The sequence below is a fragment of the Taudactylus pleione genome, unplaced genomic scaffold (assembly GCF_031769625.1).
Source record: "Taudactylus pleione unplaced genomic scaffold, aTauple2 ptg000040l, whole genome shotgun sequence".
NCBI classification, from domain to species: Eukaryota; Metazoa; Chordata; class Amphibia; order Anura; family Myobatrachidae; genus Taudactylus; species Taudactylus pleione.
In genome coordinates, this window is record NW_028284442.1 from 14,825,252 (window position 1) to 14,844,536 (window position 19,285).

Consider the following 19,285-nt stretch of genomic DNA (forward strand, 5'->3'; position numbering starts at 1 on the left):
GGGCGGTAAATGACAGGGGCGCTATGCGCCCCTGTCGTTATCGGCGCTGCTATCTACAAGATGGGAGAGCATAGTACATCTACCCCACAGTGTGGTATGACCAATGAGAGAGCACAGTGTGAGAGGGGGGATGGGAGAGCACACTGTGTGGGATGAGGAATGGGAGAGCACAGTATGGGATAGCACAGTGTGGGCTGGGGATCAGAATGGTAAATAGAAGAGCACTTTGTGGTATGAGATATGAGAGAGTATAGTGTCAGATGGTGGAGCACAGTGGGATATGGAAGCACAGTGTGGGATGGGGAGCTTGTGTGTAAAAAGAAAATGTATATATGTATATATATATATGTGTATATATCTTCACTGTGCAGGGAGGGCAGACTCAAGAAACTGGCCTGTTTCTGCCAGGGACCCTGGAACGGGGGTCCCCTAAAAAAATGGATGTACCGGGCCCCATGATTTCTGTTGCAAGCCCTGGTGATCACTGTATGTATTTAGATGCCCACTTTCCCTTATTAACACACGTCATCTCCAGGAAGTGTATGAAACAATCGGTAACATCGGACTCATACGCAGCACTTGTGGCTGACCATACCCTACCGCAAGCACTGCTAGTGCTGCTGTGTGTAATTCAGCCATGTGAAGTGTATGCTGACGCTGAGTCTTAATTATGTACGCTCCTGAAATGGCGTTCAGACGCACAGACACGCCTGCGTTCGCACTACCACACCCCCGTTTCCATCGACCACCCCATGTCACCACTCACAAAAAGCACGTCCTGTCACTCATACTAGTGGGACATCTGTGTACAGGGTGCTAGCACTTCGCGATCGCATGGACTGGTTCGTGCACGTGCACTGTGTCTTATGCGCAGATTGCAGACATCGGCAGGCTATGTGCGAACGCAGCCTAGCGAACGGGTCTGAATCGTGCCCTGAGCTCCCAGGTATTCTGTATCTGAACGGTTCCAGTCTGTATCATTCCACTTCCAAGTCTGGTTATTAGGGCCCTCATTCAGAGCCGTACGCTCTGAGCAGAGCGCACGCTCTGAATGAGGTCCGCCCTCCATAATTATGGAGCGTCCTCCTGGACGCTCGTATAGCTGTGGGTCACCACCCACAGCCTATACGAGCGTGCAGTTTGATGGCCGCGTTGGTCTTGACCATCGCGACCATCGCCACTGCGAGCCGGAGCCTGCGGTTGAGTTTTTCAACCGCAAGGCCCGGAGTGATTTTGGCTCTATCAGAGCCAAAATCACTCCCACTGACATCACTAGTGATGTCAGTGGGCCGGCTTCTGATGGTAGGCGTTCCCTTGGGAACACCCCCGTCTGGGAGGCACGCCCTCGGCACGCCCACCAAAGGGGGCGTGCTGTCAATCAACATCGACAGCACGCCCCCTTTGATCAGACACAACGAGCGAAGGAAAGTCCTTCGCTCGTCGCGTCTGGCGCATGCGCACAACGGAGCTCCCGCCGTCGTGCGCATGCGCAGTGCACAACATCGACCCACTTGCGAGCGGACAGCCGCTTGCGAGTGGGTCTCATTCAGGCCCTAAGTCTCCAATTCCATCTAGGAGTCCAGTCTGGTTTTATCTCAGAGACTTGCTCATAACTACCTCCATCGGTCCCAGACGTTATCTCCAATCATCGGTCCCAGCCGATTTCTCCAATCATCGGTCCCAGCCGATATCTCTAAACATCATTCTCAAACCGATCCAGTACTTCAATTCACCATCATCGGTCTCAAGCCAATCCAGTACTTCAATTCATCATCATCGGTCTCAAACCGATCAAGTACTTCAATTCACTAACATCAGTTCCAACCTGATTGTCTTCAAACATTGGTTCCTATCTGACTTTCTCCAAACATCGGTTCCAATCCAATCCTGCTTCATCAATTCCATATCATGAATTCTATTTCATTGATTCTACTACATCAGTTTCTATCCGATTCTACCACTACAGTTCCAATTCAATTTCCAGTCTAATAAAGTTGTTCCCTACTGTCCTCACCTTCGGTTTCATCAGCTCCAGCAGTTCCACTGCCTCCTATACTATGGGCCTGATTCAGAAACACTCGTAAGCGGCCGCTCGTTCGCTCCGAGCGATGTTTGCCCAACTGCGCATGCGTACGGATCATTATACGCATGCGCGAACCAGTCAGTGCGGTCGAAATTCATGTGCTCGCAAAATAGCGAATGCCTGATAATTTGAGTGACAGAAAGAGGCGTATGTGGGTGGTAACGGGGGAAGGTGCTTGAAAACGGGGAGTGGAGATCCGATCGCAGGCGTGCTTAAAGGTCAAAACGGGCGTTTTATGGGTGTGCATAATTAAAACAGCAGCGTCATTGACCACGTCACTGGGTTATTTTATAGCCAGAACTGCTCGCAAAATTGTGGTAGCAAAAACCAACCACAAGAATAGCGATCAGCTCATACCCTGGTCGATGTACTCGATTAATCTAATAAATAGCGGACATGACGTAGGATGCGAGCGGCCAGGGGGCGTAGTTTCCCAAAAAACGACCGCAAGTTTTGTTCACTCGTTCAGACCTAGAGGCGTGAACAGACCGCAAACAGCAAACGGTTCATTTGAATAGCCACCCCTATTTTCAGGACGAGCGAGCGTTAATTGCGTCCGGCTCTGAATCAGGCCCAATCTTCCCTCTTTGCATGAGGAAGTCCTGGCACAAGCAACCCAGATTCAATCACGCCTTCCTAGGCTCCACTTCAGCCTCCCACGCCTGTTCTAACCAACTCCTACCCTCAGGCTTGACACTGGGCTATGAAAAGAAGTGGCAGAAAAGCATATAGACAGCAGGTTGCATTAAAATAAAACCTGAGGAAAAAAGAGTGAGCACTGGTTGGAGAAAATTTAGAGCTAGGGGACAAGCTTAGTAAAGACAGTACGGGGTGCTGGGGAGAAAGCTTTGTAATATACAGTAATGTTGATAACTTATAGGGGCCTATATATTAATTATCAGTTTTTTGACCTGATAATTATCATTTTTTTTATTGCCACTATTTGCTGCAATAAGAAAGTAAGTACTGTCGGCATATATCATTGTTCCCAGGCAGGGACAGGGGCTCCGATAGGTGCCCATCCCTGTGATATGTAAAAGTAAATTGATCGCAATAGCAATCACTTTACTTTAATTTGCTGGGGACAGCCGTGTTACTGCGCATGTGTGGTGGTGAGGATCCTATGGATATCTCTCCCAGCACTTTTTGCGAACTGTAGCCTAAAGGCTACAATGGCTGACGTCTTCTACAGACGGAGTTAGCTACCGGTGCCAAGTTACATAGTGATTTGCATTCTGTAGCTTGGTAAATTTAACAAGAAATCAGCCCCCATAGCTTTCTGCTTCTTATATATCTGCCGCGGTCCCCCATAAATAAATATGGGGGATACTTAATATTTGCCGGTAACCCCCACCCCCCCCCAAAATGAAATAAAATAAATAAATAAAAGGGTGTTTTCAGGGGTATCCCACAAATATTAATGAATAAATATTAAATAGGCCCCATAGAGAACACTGCCTGAGAGGAGACTGAGGGCCTGATTCAGAGCCGCTCGTAAGCGGCCGCTCGTTTGCGAGCGCAAATAGCGTCCAGCTCTGAATCAGGCCCTGAGACCTAAAGGAAACAGAAACAAATTATTATCTATATGTTTATAATATATGTTTGTGTATGTTTATGACAGATCCAGCTTGCTGTCAGTCAGCTTAGAGTAAGGAAAAGGCAGGTTTCGGACTCCCAAGAAAGTAAATGCACAGAAGAACTGGTGCTTTGGGGAGATTGAGAGAGATCTCAGTTTACCTTTAACACTATTCTGAGTGGCCTGATTCAGCAGTGCACGCAGGACCCATTCTGTGAGTGTGCAGAATGGGTCCTGCTAAGACACACGCAAGCCCTTGAATGCTGATTGACATGTCCGACACATTTTCTGGGAGTGGCCATCCCAGAGACTGCGTGGACGTACACAGTCTGCTGGGCTCACAAGCAGGCCAGCCTGAGTAAGCTAAGACTTTATCAGTTGGCCGGCCGGCGCCGTCCAGCATTGCAACCATAGACCACCGATGGTCGCGATGGTAATCCCAGCCTGCGACCTCCGTCGCAGTGCTGGGTTCACAAATGCAGCACGGGGTGTTATACACCCCCTGCTGCTTTTGCATTATTGCAAGGATCACAATTACAAAGCTGACTGTGGCCCTGATTCAGAGCCGGACGCTCTGACAGAGCGCTCGCTCTGAATCAGGGCCGTCCCTCTTAATTTTTAGAGCAGCCTCCTGGCCGCTCGTATAGCTGTGGGTGACCACCCACAGCTATAGCGAGCGGCCAGGAAGATGGTCGCGATGGTCAAGACCATCGCGATCATCGGGCTTGCGACGAGACCCTTGTGGTAGGGTCTCATTGCCACAAGCCCTGGAGTGCTTTCGGCTCTATAAGAGCCGAAAGCACTCCCACTGGGAACGCCTCCGTCTGGCCAGCCACGCCCCCAGCACGCCCACCAAGTGGGGTGTGCTGTCACTCACCATCGACAGCACGCCCCCTTTGTAGCGAGACCCATAGCGACGGCTTGCCCCATCGCTATCCGGGTCTTGCGCATGCGCACGACGGAGCCGCCTCCGTCGTGTGCATGCGCACTGAGCCAACATCGACCCGCTTGTTCAGCGCTCGCGAGTGGGTCTGAATTAGGCCCTGTGTGCAGCTTTGTAATTGTGATCCTTGCTGAATCAAGCCCCTAGTCCCATAAGTGTCACAGTAGATCTGGGCAAAAGTTTAGCAAATTGGTACGTCTGAGAAAACGAACTATACATTGTATTTTAATTGAATGTATCATTATTATGCAAATTAACATCTTCACTAGTCATTTACCCTGGATAAAAAGTTATATTCACATAATTTATCATCAGGGTCTCCTTTCCAAAGGAAGAAAAGCAATAGAGCTTTATTTTTGATTGCCTCAAGTAAATCCCAGTGAAGAGACAGAAGTTAAATTCTTTTTTACTTTTGATCAGCACAGAGGAGATATTTTTCCAGCCATTGTAGCCACTTACATTTCCCAATTATAAATCAATGTAATCAGGGCCGGATTAAAGGCAGGGCGGACGGGTCGGCCGTCCAGGGGCCCCCACACATTGCCCCTACCTTGCCCACTCTGCCACCTCCCTGGCTAGGCTGGCTCCCGTCAGCATCGCAGACTCTACTACAACTGCAAAGTCCTCCACCTTACTCACCTTCTAGTCTGGTGTCTGTTTCCCTCTGCCGGGGTGTATGTGCTCGGCGCTCTGCTTGCTCGTCTGGTTTCCTGTTTCCAGCCCATGCTGCTGCTGCTCCTCGGTGAACAGCCACAGACAGCAGCTCTGGCAGGAGGAAGATAGTGGCCGAGAGCAGGATACTCACCAGTTATGGCTTCCAGGGTCTGGACAGGTAACGCATCGGTGCCCGGTTCCTGGCCCTCTCCTGTGTGTGTGTGCACACTTTGCCCTCCACTGCCCATTGCAATGACAGCGATTGGCTGCCCAGAGACCACCCTCCCTGCTGGCCGCACTGCCCCCCAGTGTATGCCTCATGTGTCCTATCATGCAGGTGCATAGTAGTGGTGGAGAAGGTCAGTGGTGTTACTGTAACTTTATTGGTTGGGGCCCCCACAACTTAGTAGCCCCGGGGCCCCCACAAGTCTTGATATGGCCCTGAATGTAATACATGTTAAAACCAAGGATCTGCTTTTAAAATCATTAGCTGTGAACAACTCCAGTCAGTTGAAATCCAAGTTTTGTTTGACTTGGACTGAACATTTTACACAACTCTGTTTATAAAACTGTAATAAGTGACAAGTAACACTATCGTTACAATGGCAAATGTAAACATTTACTCTACAATGGATTAAAATGATGTTCATTGCATAAAGTGGTGTTAAGAAAATACTACGGGGTAAATTTACTAAAGTGAGAGTTTTTAGAAGTGAGTTTTAGAAAAGATGTTGCCCATAGCAAGCAATCAGATTCTAGTTATTATTATCTAGAAGGTGCTAGTTAAATGTTAAGTAGAATCTGATTGGTTGCTATGGGCAACACATCTTCTAAAACTCACTTCTAAAAACTCTCACTTTGGTAAATTTACCCCTATGAGTGCGATTAAACTAATGAAAATTAAGAATTTATATTATGGATAAATAACTTTACATCTGATTCAGAGGTGGACACGGCTGTGATCCCGATACGTATGCAGCGATTGTGCGAAAATATGCAAATGTAACATCCGCTAGGTTTAGTATTGAGACACTCACTAGTAGTGTCTCAAGTCTGGCCGTTTGCATACACAGACACACCATCGGTCACAAAATCAGTCTTCTGAGATACCCCATATTAGAATGTTCGGCATTAGCTGGAGTACTGCCGGAGCCAAAAACACAGCCCCAAAATGGTCGCGATACGTCTGTGTTTGAGTCGCCCCCCCGTTACCTCCCAAAAAAGGTCCCTGTCTGTCAGTCAAACTACGTTAAAAACCACACTGCGATGCCATCGTTAATAAAACGTGGCGCATGCACAGTGCGACTCATACACATGCAGTATAAAAAAATTGCTCAACTGCAAACATCTACATTGTGTCTGACTCTAAATTAGGCTCTATGCCCTCTGTTTTGCATTTCAATCATCTGAATCACAGGGATGGACGCAATGCCGATATTTATGCAGATTGAGCAATTGTTACCCATTACACATGTGTGTAAGCCACACGCGCAGCGATTGCTATGCAATTACGCTTACACAGATGATTCAGTCACAAAGTTAATGACAGGTAGTCACTGTTTGGGGGAGATAATGGAGGTAGTTAGAAAAAGGCAGGCATGTCTGATATTTTAAACACTGTTTTCTGGGCGTGCATACATTTTTTTTTTTTACCTGGAATTAAATCCAACATTTTTCTGAGTAGCAGTGCTAATTCCCAAACTGTGTCATATTTGCTTATTATTATAAAAAGAAGCAAAGAGGGTAAGGGATCCTTTAACCTTGGGCTCTGATGAAGCTTTTCATCAAGGATAACTCATCAGTGCAGGAATTTGGCTTCTTTTGGAGCATTCTATTGGCTGCCTGCACCTTTATTAGTACAAGCCTGTATTATAGACGCAGTATACCTTGCCTTGTTGGATCTTGGTTAGTGTTCTTTCTGTTGTTGTCTTCTTGGATCACTCAACTGGAGTCATCCTCGAAGTTTACGCAGTAGTCCATGTGCTGTACTATCCATGACAGCTGCCTCGTCTGACCTCTGCCTGGACTCTGACCATTCCTGTCTGTCATATGCCCTGACCTCAGCCTGGTCTCTGACCCTTCTTGCTTGTTACCTGCCCTCACCCCAGCCTGGTCTCTGACCCTTCTTGTCTGTCACCTAACCTCAGCTCATATAGTTTACCTTGTTCATTATCACCTGCATTATTTCTGTTAGAATGGCCTTAGTGAATGTTTTACATACCTATATCTGACCACACAACAAACCAATGATCCTGGCGCTTATCAAGAGACAATTTAAATTCTATAGATACAGAGATATTTTGAATGAGTTTTATATCTTTATAGCAGCAGGTCTTAAAAACTGGGATTTGTGAATACCCATAAGCACATAAAATTCTAATTAACTTCAGATTGCGCTAATATAGCTCTTATTGTGAGAAAGCAGAATCCACATACATGCAAAGAACAGTCATGGCTCCGTTAACTAAAAATATATATAGAAATTTTTATTAAATAGTTATAAATCAAATTAATAAAAGACAATTGTATCACATATCACAATAAAATACTGTTTGCATTAACTAAATAGTGTAACACTATTGTATGCTAAAACCACTGCTTAATAGATCTGTCGTGAGTTATGGACAGTTGGACCAGGTAAGTCATTAACACCAGATACTGAATAAGTGGTCCAGTTAGAGTTCCAAATTAGTATCCAAAGGTGTCAAGTGCAAATAATCTGGCCAGATGAGCGTGATACTGTGGATAGATTGTACCTCTCAGTAGCCATTTCTAGCTGTACTGAGTACAGTGCTGAGGTGTTTAGTAGATATGGCATCCCATGTTATGCAGGTGGTAACCGGGGCTGGGCTGACGTTGCATCAGCAAACTCTCTGTCTCCCTTGATCGTCCGCTGGGCACCCGGTGAACGCTGGGTTGGAGCCTGTGTAGAATCACCTCCGTTTAGTGCTGCTATGCAGAACAGTATCAGCTTGATGTTGTAAAGATAGTGCATCCAAAAAGAACTGGCCACAAACAACTGGCCACAAGCTTGCAACCTGAGGGAACGGCAACAGTGTCCCTCCGGCACCATCTAATTAGATCTGAGACATTAATCCAGTTGCACCATGATGGCCACTCATTCCCTCCCAATGCCTCCCAGAATGCCAGTGCGACATGCCGAGTGATGTCATCGCGGCCGGGTCGAAGAGAAGACCCGGGACATGGATGAGCAGCAGCAGCTCGGCGTTGGTACTGCACTAAACCAACTCCCTCAGGCCACAAAATAAATCTTCAATAAACAAAAACAAACATTCAGCTGTTAGGTGAACTTGATCACTGAAATAAATGCGCATCCCTAAATCTAAGATAGTGCTCAACCATAACACCACCTTGTTGAAACCATAAAAAACTAGCAACAGCGGAGTTGACCTTCCGCCGTCCCTCATCCATAACCACTCCCAGCTCAAAGCTTGCCAATTACGGTCTTTTATGATGGTAGACCAGATGAATTTACAAAATGGGCAACAGGTCCAAGTCATGCACAATGGCCCGTTGGAGATCCAAAGATGTAAGTAATTTCCTCTCAAATGGATTTATCACACATTTTGGAGCACCAAAACTTCCTTATCACCTCAATCAACCGCCTTTTTAAATTCAATCACAAAATGCCACAAGAAACCAAGCCAACCCACATCCACATCTAAAAGAAAACTAAATTAATCAAAAGCCATATCCTACATTGATGCCTAATACACAGGGAATGCCCAATAATCCATACAGGCTTAATATCAACATTTCCTGTATAGAAAGAAGTAAAAGAAGAATCAATAATCTTAACTAACAATAGAGTAACCAGTAAACAAAAAGGCAAATCCCAATCATACCACAAAGGAGAACGACACCATATAAAAAACAACAAATTTGTTACTAAGACAAAGCGTGGTAACCAGACAGGAGGTAAAACATACATCATTTCTATAGCATGTGATTAAAATAAAACTGCTTGATACTTTGTGCAGGAAAAACAAATCCTTCGCAGACCCCTGCTAAACACAGCGAGTATCTAATACTTCTGGTTAACATGCCATAAATTGATGAACAATTGCTTTGTTCAGCCATTTTATATATACCGCCAAAAGCCGACCAACATCTAATACCTCAAAACTTGATTCTCGGAAATGGACAGAACCCCCCACAACAGTGGAAGTGGCTGCACTGATCCAGAAAGAATGAGCGCCAAGTTCATCGGGAGAAAGTCCCATAAAAACAATGGAATCCTTCAAAATATGACCAAACTGGTACTTCGTTAGAGGTGCCCCATTTGCATGGATCAACAAGGCACCAGCCGCTTGGGAATGCACCGATAAATAAGCATGCACTAAGGATACTGGGCACATCCATGTATCCTGCAAGGTTGGCAACAAAATCCAACCATGCCCAGTTTGGACCATTTTTGATTTGTTAAGTTTACCCAATAAAACATTATTCTGCACCCACACATCCCGAATAGTAGAGCTAACTCCTTTTTTGCAGGCGCTACTAATTCACTGACGCAAAATGTACCATGAAAAGCCATGGTAAAATCATTTTAAAAAGCATACTTTCCTAAACTGAAAAACATACCACCTCAACTGCCTTTTAATAGGTGTACTAATAAGTAGAGATAAGCGGGATCGGATTTCAGAGATCCGAACCCACCCGAAGTTAGCATAACCGAGTCGGATCCAAGCAGGTTCTGAGTTTCCCGCCTTACTCGGATCTCTCAAATCGAGGCAAAACCATAGAGACTAAATCTCGCGGTTCGCGAGCTTTCGTCTCTATGATCAATGTAGTATATAAGGGACCACGCGACGGATGCCATTTCACTCCGGCTGTGGAGACTGAACAGGGAGGGTGGGCAGTGTAGGGCTGGGAGAGGTGCTAGCGCTATCTGCTGTGTCCTGGGCTGATCTGCTGGTGACTGCTGATCCATTCTGGTCTCTGGTCACGGTGCTGTCACTGTCACTGTGCTGTCTGCTGATCCATCTGGGCTGTCTGCTGTGTCATGGGCTGGTGACTGCTGATCCATTCTGGTCTCTGGTCACGGTGCTGTCACTGTGATGTCTGCTGATACATCTGGGCTGTCTGCTGTGTCCTGGGCTTGTGCTGTGTCCATCTCTGGGCCCAAGTTCTGGACTCCAAAAAATAAAATAAATAGTCAAAAAAAAAATCAATCAAAGTGTCTTTTATATTTTCCTGTGTGTGTGCGCGTGTGTTAGACTTATCCGCAGTACCTCACAAGATCCAGGCCAACTCCAGTCATTGCTAAAAACAAAAAAAATCAATCAATCAAAGTGTCTTTTATATTTTTCTGTGTGTGCGTGCGTTAGGCTTAATCGTAGTACCGCACATGATCCAGCCCAACTCCAGTAGTGCTAAAAACAAAAAAAAATCAATCAAAGTTTCTTTTATATTTTTCTGTGTGTGTGCGCGTGCGTGTTAGGCTTAGCCACACAAGATACAGCAATGCAACCTAGTGCTGCCTGACTCCAGTCGTCACCAATCTGTGCTCTGGGCCCAAGTCCTGGACCCGAAAAAAAAAAATAGTGTCTTTTGTATATTTTTTTTTGTGTGCGCACAACTGCAATTGTGTGTGAATTTTGTAACCGCACCTTGGCTACACTATTGGTGCTTGTGACACTGCTTCAAGACCGCAGAAAATATGGAGGGCTGTCACATGACAGGAGAGCAAGGCCAAGAACCACATGTTGTAGCTGCTGCCAGCAGTCATAATGATAATGCAAGGCCGTCAACTTCCTTGTCCTCTATGAAGGCCCATGCCTTCAATCCTCAAGGGTATCCCAACCAACATCTTTGCACAGTCCTCAACTCTATTAATAATTATATCAATCAGTTTTGAGCCAGCAAGATGGATGCAACCTTTTGGCCCTTTAACTAGATGAAAACAAATCAATATTGTGAGCTGTGAGGTAACCAAAATTGACTGGAAATGAGTGGAAATAAATGTTATTGAGGTTATTAATACTGTAGGAACAAAAAAAGGCACATTTTATGTGATTTTAGCAGTTTTTTTTTTATTTTTAAGAAAAAAAATCCAGATCCAAAACCAAAACACGAAAACAAAACGCCAAGGAAAAAAATCCAAAACAAGATTCAGATCCAAAACGAGGGGAGATCCAAAACCAAAACACGAGGGTCGGCGCACATCTCTAGTAATAAGTGGATAGCTATGGGCCGACACCTATCCTCAACCGCAGGTGCTGACCTTGCCCATCTCTTAAGGGCTCACGCAATTACAAAACCCTTAGTAGGGTCATGACTACCAAAACAGTGTGAAAAATTTGCCTCACCAACCAACCACTTTTTCATCACATGGAGCGAACGGACCATGCTACAACAATTCCAGATAAAAGAGTGAAGATTGCAGAGCATACCCAACAAAGTATGCTCCGAAACCAGAAGAACCAACAGTATCAGTGAAATGCTGGAAATGTACATTAACATGCAAAGGAGCCAACAAAAGAACTGTGCCGTTGAAACCGGAAAGTATAATGGATACAATACGCAGGTCCCTTTTAATTTCTGCAGGCAGGTGAAAAAAATGATGAGGTCTAGAAATACAGCGGCCTTCCAAACCTCCATGAAAATACTGTGCCCACAGGGATAATCCTACAAATGCAATTAAACATACCCAACAAAGACTAAGCCTGCCACAGAATATTCTTTCCAGCCTCCATGGTCACCCCAATTGCCGAAAGTAATTTGTGCACTTTATCGTTCAGTAACCAACAACAACTGGCTGCGGTATCGATTTCAAATTGGAAAAAAGAAAGACATGTAGCAAATCATCAAGATAGTGAACCACTCCAACCTCCCCTGTACCTGCCACCATGCACCAATGCAAGAACGTGCTATTTACTCAAAGAACAACACATTGGCAAATATTTGTCAATGAAGTATTCACAGTGCAAACAAAACTCCATGAAGTAGAAGGAATCCGGATTTATGGGTAACCGGCAGAAGGCCCATGCACTGTCTATCTTAGCCAACAGGGCCATGGACCATAACAATGAATTAAGTCCAGAGCTGTAACAAAGGATTAATAAGTAACACAACTCAAAAGGAATTGTGTAATTGACAGAATAACACACAGGGTAAGACACATATTGAATCAACCGATATATATATGGGGTTCCTTCTTTGGGACCAAAACTATAGGGAAAAGCATCAAATCTGCCAAAGGAGGTGAAATAAAGGGGCCAGCCATCCATCCCAACTTCACCTAATTCATGACCTTCTCCATTGTTACATTAGGCAGTTGAAAAGCAGACTTCAAATGATTGGCAGTGCCTGTTGGCACAAATCCTGCAGTAAGTACAGTAGGCGAAAACCTCCATAAAACCCAGTTTCAATAAATTTGCAGTGGTTCTATCTAGGTACCTTGTGGGATGCGGGCCTCCACATCAGAGGCACTGGTGCTGAAATCGGCATTGGAACTCATTGCAACAAACAGCCATTAAAATCATAACAACAGCCCTGTCCTTCTGCTGCTGTAAAATGCAAAGGAGGTGTCTGTTTAACAGGTAATGATGCTGGCTCAGACACTAAAACTGTCCAGACCTTTACGTCCTTACAGCTGAAATCGAAAACCACAACACCTAATTACTCATGATGAAAATTCTCTTTTTCATCATGAGCAAGTGACATCAATTTTTTTGAAACGCAGAACGTCTGATGGATAATGTTCAAATACTTGAGCACATTGAGATATTTGGAGGGGTGAGTCTCCAAATAGGATATCAAGAACAAGTGCGCATCAACCACAGAGCTAAATGAGACTGAGTTGTGTTGAAGAGGCTGAACCAGTAGGATCGAGAGATGCAGAAACCTGGATGGTCAGCAAAGGAGTCAATACCACCAAGGCAGCAGCTAATAGATTCAGTTTGGGTGCTGATGGAATCGACTGTTCTGCTGATGAAAAAAAACAGGCCTGGACCTTAAAGAACACAGGGAGGCTCTCCTTGCTGCACCCTGCATGGCAAAACATGTGCACGCAACAACCTAGTGTGTCGCATTTGCTGTGATAAAAGGGTTGAAATTGCAACCAGAAATGCACCAGCATGCTGCACCACATGCCCAGCCACATTATGACTACATAATGGGTGTGTTTGCCTCTAGCCCTGCCGCGACTGGCCAGGACATGCAGAGCCCTGAGCAACAAATGCAGAAGACCCAGCAGGCCCACTGCCAAAAGGGCTACATTCATAGTGGGGGCGGGGCCAGTGAGAGCTTGGCCTGTACCCTAATATGTATGGTCAGAACATGCACAACTCTACATGCTCTGACCCATATTCATTGGCGGATCTGTGAAATTCAACATGTAAAAAATCCCAGATTGCGGATTTCAATAATTTTCAGGTCGGGATCAAAGAACCGAGATTGTTCAACATGTTAAATATCCCAGGTTCCTCAACCTTGATGTTGGCAGAATGGGGAATTCCAGCAATCAGTCGCAGATGTCTGGGCCCCTTACTTTTTACCAAACAACAAGACAGAGTGACTGTTATCGTACCAGCTATACTGATTAACATGTATTCCACATAATGTAAGTGAATAAACCCAACGAGAAAGGATCATTCAACGGAATGGCAAACAAAAGCGGAAAGGTTGTATCACTGGGACTTTGCACTTCTGCAAAATGTCCTGTTCCACCAAAATATTAAATCCAGCTAAAATATACTGCAACTTCACTCATTTCTACATCATACGAATACTCCAAGCTAATATGCAATCTCAGGCAACACCTGTATTAAGATGGAAATAAAAGAGGGATGAGTAACTGCTACATTCATTATTGTTTTACCTTTAATAAAAATGTGGCTAGACACTAATGCATTCATTAGTTTTATATCCATTTAAAAAGGAAAGCTTAATATTAATTTCAATGCAGGTCACATTAGTGAATACACTAATTTGTGTTGTTTGACTTGTATTCTTTTAGATTTTTGGTATATACTGTATGTATAGTGTTAACTTCATGGATTTTTCCTTTTCTCTTAAACATTTCTGTAGAAATGTCTCAGTTTTTGCCGACTGCACAGTTTGTACTTGAAGAGTATCTGCTCTTATTATAGACAACTGCACAGTACCATTTCAGTTGTACACAGGCAATAATTCTGTCTATTCTTATGCTATAATTATGGGCAACCACTCAGAAGAACCACTACTTTTTGCATATGTTGGGGCTCCTTTCTTGATTCTCTGGCTCTATATTTAACCAGCTTTGTCTGGACAAAAAATGTTCTTAGCATGTACTTAGTACTACCCACGCCAAATTATTTCAACAGGCAAACCTACAGACAGCTGTATTTTACATAGTGGAAATAATGTTGTTAACAGACAAGACTCTTGACACATTACCTTGTGCATACTTTTAATGAGCATTTAAATACATTGCAGAAAATGTAATTGTTTTTTTTTTAAAAGTATATATCTCCTATAAAAGAAATATTTACCAAAATAACAGTTTGATAAAGGATAATTGGATAATTCTTGCTAATTATTCTTAATAAACATAAATCACATCATTCAGAATTAGTCTGGAACAATATTTAAGCCTGTGCAGCAGTGATTTTCTTGCACAAGTTTTATTTATAGTAAATGGCTGTCAAAGCAGGGTGCCCTTTTTGTCTTTCTTGGAAATTAGTTGGAAATAGTGTACATTTCCTCCATAATATGTAATGTATCTTGGCTGGAAAACATTTCAGTGGGAATTCACGTAGGAATATCCAGTGACTCACTAATATAATTTTGCTTTTGCAGGTCTATTCCGGTTGTGTGGGTGTTTATGCAGAACAATTACTGCAGAGTCTCAGAGTATATTAAGTATTTTTTGACAATTGGTTCGTTTTTCAACAGAACATTTTTTTTTTCTTCCTATTGTCTGGTATTTAAACAAAAACCTGATGTTGCCTCATAAAGCAGTTTTTTGGATATTTTACAGAAGTTAATCTAGCCAAGCATTTTCAAAATTGACATTGTTTCCATGGAAATAACACATTTACAATCTACTAATGAGGAAAACATTTAGACCTCAAGCCTAAATCCCCCCAAAAATCATTTATATTTCTACTTACCCTTGCCAATTCCCATATACGGATAGAAATGTCTACTAATCACAGACAATAGTTATGGGAGAATGACAATGGTGAATGTTTATGAGAAAAGCCAACATCTTCTAATGATCAGTAAAATGCTGCCTCACATTGGACAAGATTAGGAAAACAAAATGGCTGATTTATTCAAATATGGAAAATTATAATTTTGGAAATTATATTGCAAATTCTAATATGATTTGGGAATTTAATTGAGAACAAAGAGAGATTTAGGCAAGGCAGCTCATACTTTTAGATACTTAAATAAATTTTAATTGGTAAATAGTTATAACTCAATAGTTACATTCCACAACATTTCGGCATTGATATAGTGCACAATATATGATTATACTTATCATAGAATGCTATCTGCTAAGAAACATGTGCTTGCACAGGTGTCACTCACACAATAACATATGAACTGCAAAGTTGATTTGTCCAAGGGAAACAGGATTGAAACATAGCAAAAGCTGGTGGGTAAGGCTGCAAGCCTCACATCACAGCACTGCACAAGTAAGAGCAGCAAAAACAAATGTACACTTCCCTGCCACTCACTATCATGTGCATGCGGCTTGCAGTTAGAGAAGTAAAAAAGAAAGATAAATCCTTGAGTAAGAACTAAGTATCATAAAGTTCTTGGAACTACTGCTGCATGTTTATTGTAATATTGCCTAAAAGATGCACCATGCATGGTACATAACAACACAATTGTAAATTTGAAAAGATAAACATTAACAGAGGTTTGAAAAATAAGAATGAACTATCTCTGTAAACTGTCAGCTGTCCTAGAACTCTCCATCCTTGCTTCTCCAGCTGCACTGAGAAATGGAGCAGCTGTTTGTCTCCTGATCTGAAGTCTCTTCTGGTCCCTTGCTTAGCGTAGCCAAGACAATACAAGGTACATTCACTGAGATCCGTGTTTGGCCGTATTTGCATTTATGGGAGCATTTTACATTTTTCCAAACACGGGAATTTACTATGAAAAAAACTGGATTATTTTCTGTATCTTTAGAGGTGATCACGGACAAATTTTAAGTTAAAATGCACCCGAAAATTCAAGTAGAAATGAATACACCATTGTCTGAATAGGGCAGTACTTTCCATAGACAAGAATACAACACAGAAATTTACCAAAAATGGTGATTATAATCACAGGTGTAATAAAACCATACACGGTATAAAAATAGAGCTTACAAATTGGCCCCCTCCTGAGCAGCGTGTCTACCAGAAATATACACAGATCAGTGTGATACATGTATGTTTCTACCTTTTATTATTAAAAATAACACCCCCCCCCTCCCCTCCCAAAAAAAGCACAACCAGCTGGTGTTAAAAATAAGGGGAAAAAATGTGTAGGATTCCCCCGTATTTTAGGAACCTGCTCCCAGTGCCAGTCCTGGTTTTAAATATAGGGGAAAAAATGGCGTGGGGTTCCCCCTATTTTTAAAACCAGCACCGTCACTTAAATCTAGCCAAGTTGTAATGCCACAGCCAGGGGATCATTTTGCCGGGTCTCCCTGGCCAAAGCATTAACACCCCAAGCTAGTCAGCACAAGACAGGGATCTCAGGGGTGGTGGGGAACCCCCAATAAAGGTTATGCTGAAGCCCGGGGCTCTTCTCTGTACCCCTGCGTGGAGGGTGAAATATAGTTCGGTACTATTGTTTTTTACAGTGAAACTACAGGTGCCAGCATGCCTATCATTTGGCACTTGTGGAACTACAAGTGCCAGCATGCGGCCGGCACCTGTACCCCCACTGTAAAAAAAAATAGTAAAAAAAAGACTGTACACAAAAACCAAATATATTATAACTTTATTACATACCTAATACACTCACACATACTTACCTTCTGCCAGATGTTCGGTCCCCTTCTCCATGTAGAGTTCCCACGGTTTACCTGTGAATAAAGAATCCAATACTCGCCTACCTCCTGGCATCGCTCTGTCCCCTTCTCCAGTAGTCTCCATGGGTATTATAAAATAAAAAAAAATGCTTTTTCCCATGCCTTCGGACATGTAGAGATGCATTTGTTAACACATGCATCTCTACCCCGGTCAAGACAGATACCGCGTGGTTTCTGTCATTAGCCGGACCCGGCAGCCAATCAGAGGCTGTACAGATAGTGGCCACTGATTGGCTGTGACCTTCGTGACTGTCAATCAACACCATAATACTTCATCCATTCCAATGTTGTGGACTGAGTAAATCTCAGAATGCCAAGCCAAAACCCAATGTGTTTTGTGTCCAAAAGGTCTTCACAAAGGGATGATATGGTAGTGTTCAGGGTTTTAATACTACTAGGTTAGAGTAACAATAGTTAAGCACCAGAACCATGCATAGTAATTATCTAATGGAAATGGTTAGAAGAGTGATATATAAAAACAATATGATTTCCTATCTTCTCTCATCAATACATTTTTATTGAAAATATACAAAAATAGGGCTACAGAAAAAAGAGAAGGAGGCATAGGGGTAGAAAAGAAAAACAAAAATAGGTAAAGTAATAGGACATCCATAGATATCAAACAAATATTACATTTGCAAATACATAACAGATAAATAAATTAAGCATCTGAGTCTCCCGAAGGAAGTTCGTTCAGATTACAAAGGGAGGGCGGGTTTTGTGAGGCAGGTCGTGCAGAAGGCGCACCTTTACCATCAGTGACATAGATATGCCATGGATACCACTTCACAATAGAAGATGGAGCCACAGAGTAAACGGCGTCCCTAGTCTCCATTTCGAAATGGAATTGGGTTTTTGTTATGACTTTGGCAAATAGATGAAAGGAGGGGGACTTCCAGTGTTGGGCTATAGTAGCCCTAGCGGATATTAAAATGTGACCAAGGACATAACGAGCAGATTTGGGAATAGTGATAGGGTACCAATGTAAAAGGGCTAGGGAGGGATCTAGAGGTAGTGTAATGCCTAGGACTTCCTTTATAAGGGAGAATACATCTAACCAGAAAGGGCTTAAAAAAGGGCATTCCCAAAAGATATGAAAAATAGTACCTTCAGAGTTGGAAAGACGACAGCAAAATTTAGAGACTGTAGGCCATATCTTATGTAGTCTAGAGGGAGTCAAATACAATCTGTTTAAGAGTTTAATATGCATTTCAGTATGATTAGTACATTTGGATAGGTGTTGGATAGATTCCCATTGTTTAAGGGTGAAAGAACATTGAAGATTTGTTTCCCAGTGGAGCTGCATGGAAGATTTGGTCATCAGATCAGTGGGAGACAATAATAAATACCAAAAAGATATGGCACCACAATCTGTTTAAGATTTGGTCTGGTGGCGTTTGAAATGTTGTGGGGCCAATATCTATTTGAGCTACTCAATTTAAGTTGGAAATAATAGAACCAAGTTGATGGGCCTAATTTAAATTTGACAAAAGGTCAGTGAATGGAAGAATAGAGGACGGGGAAAAAAAGTCTGCTAGGGACTTAGGGCCTGATTCAGAGCCGCTCGCAAAAAGCAAGAGCTCGCTCTGAATCAGGGCGGCCGCTTTGTTTTAAAAAGCCCGGCCTCCTGGCCACCCGCTAAGCTTATGGGTGACCACCCACAGCTTTAGCGAGTGGCCAGGTGATGGTCGCGATGGTCACGACCATCGCGACCATCGGGGTTGCCCCAGCGAGCTTACGGCTCTAATAGAGCCGGAAGTTCACTACTGACATCACTCGTGATGTCAGTAGGGCCACCCACAAATGGCAGGCGCTCCTTCAGGAATGCCTCCGTTTGTCCAGCCACCCCCCACGTACAAAACAGGGCAAGCTGTCGATCAACATCGACAGCAACCCCGTTTGTAGAGAGCCCCGGAGCGATCGATTTTCTCTCTCGCTCCGGGGCTTGCATACACGCAATGCCCCACCATCTACACTCTTGCGAGCGCA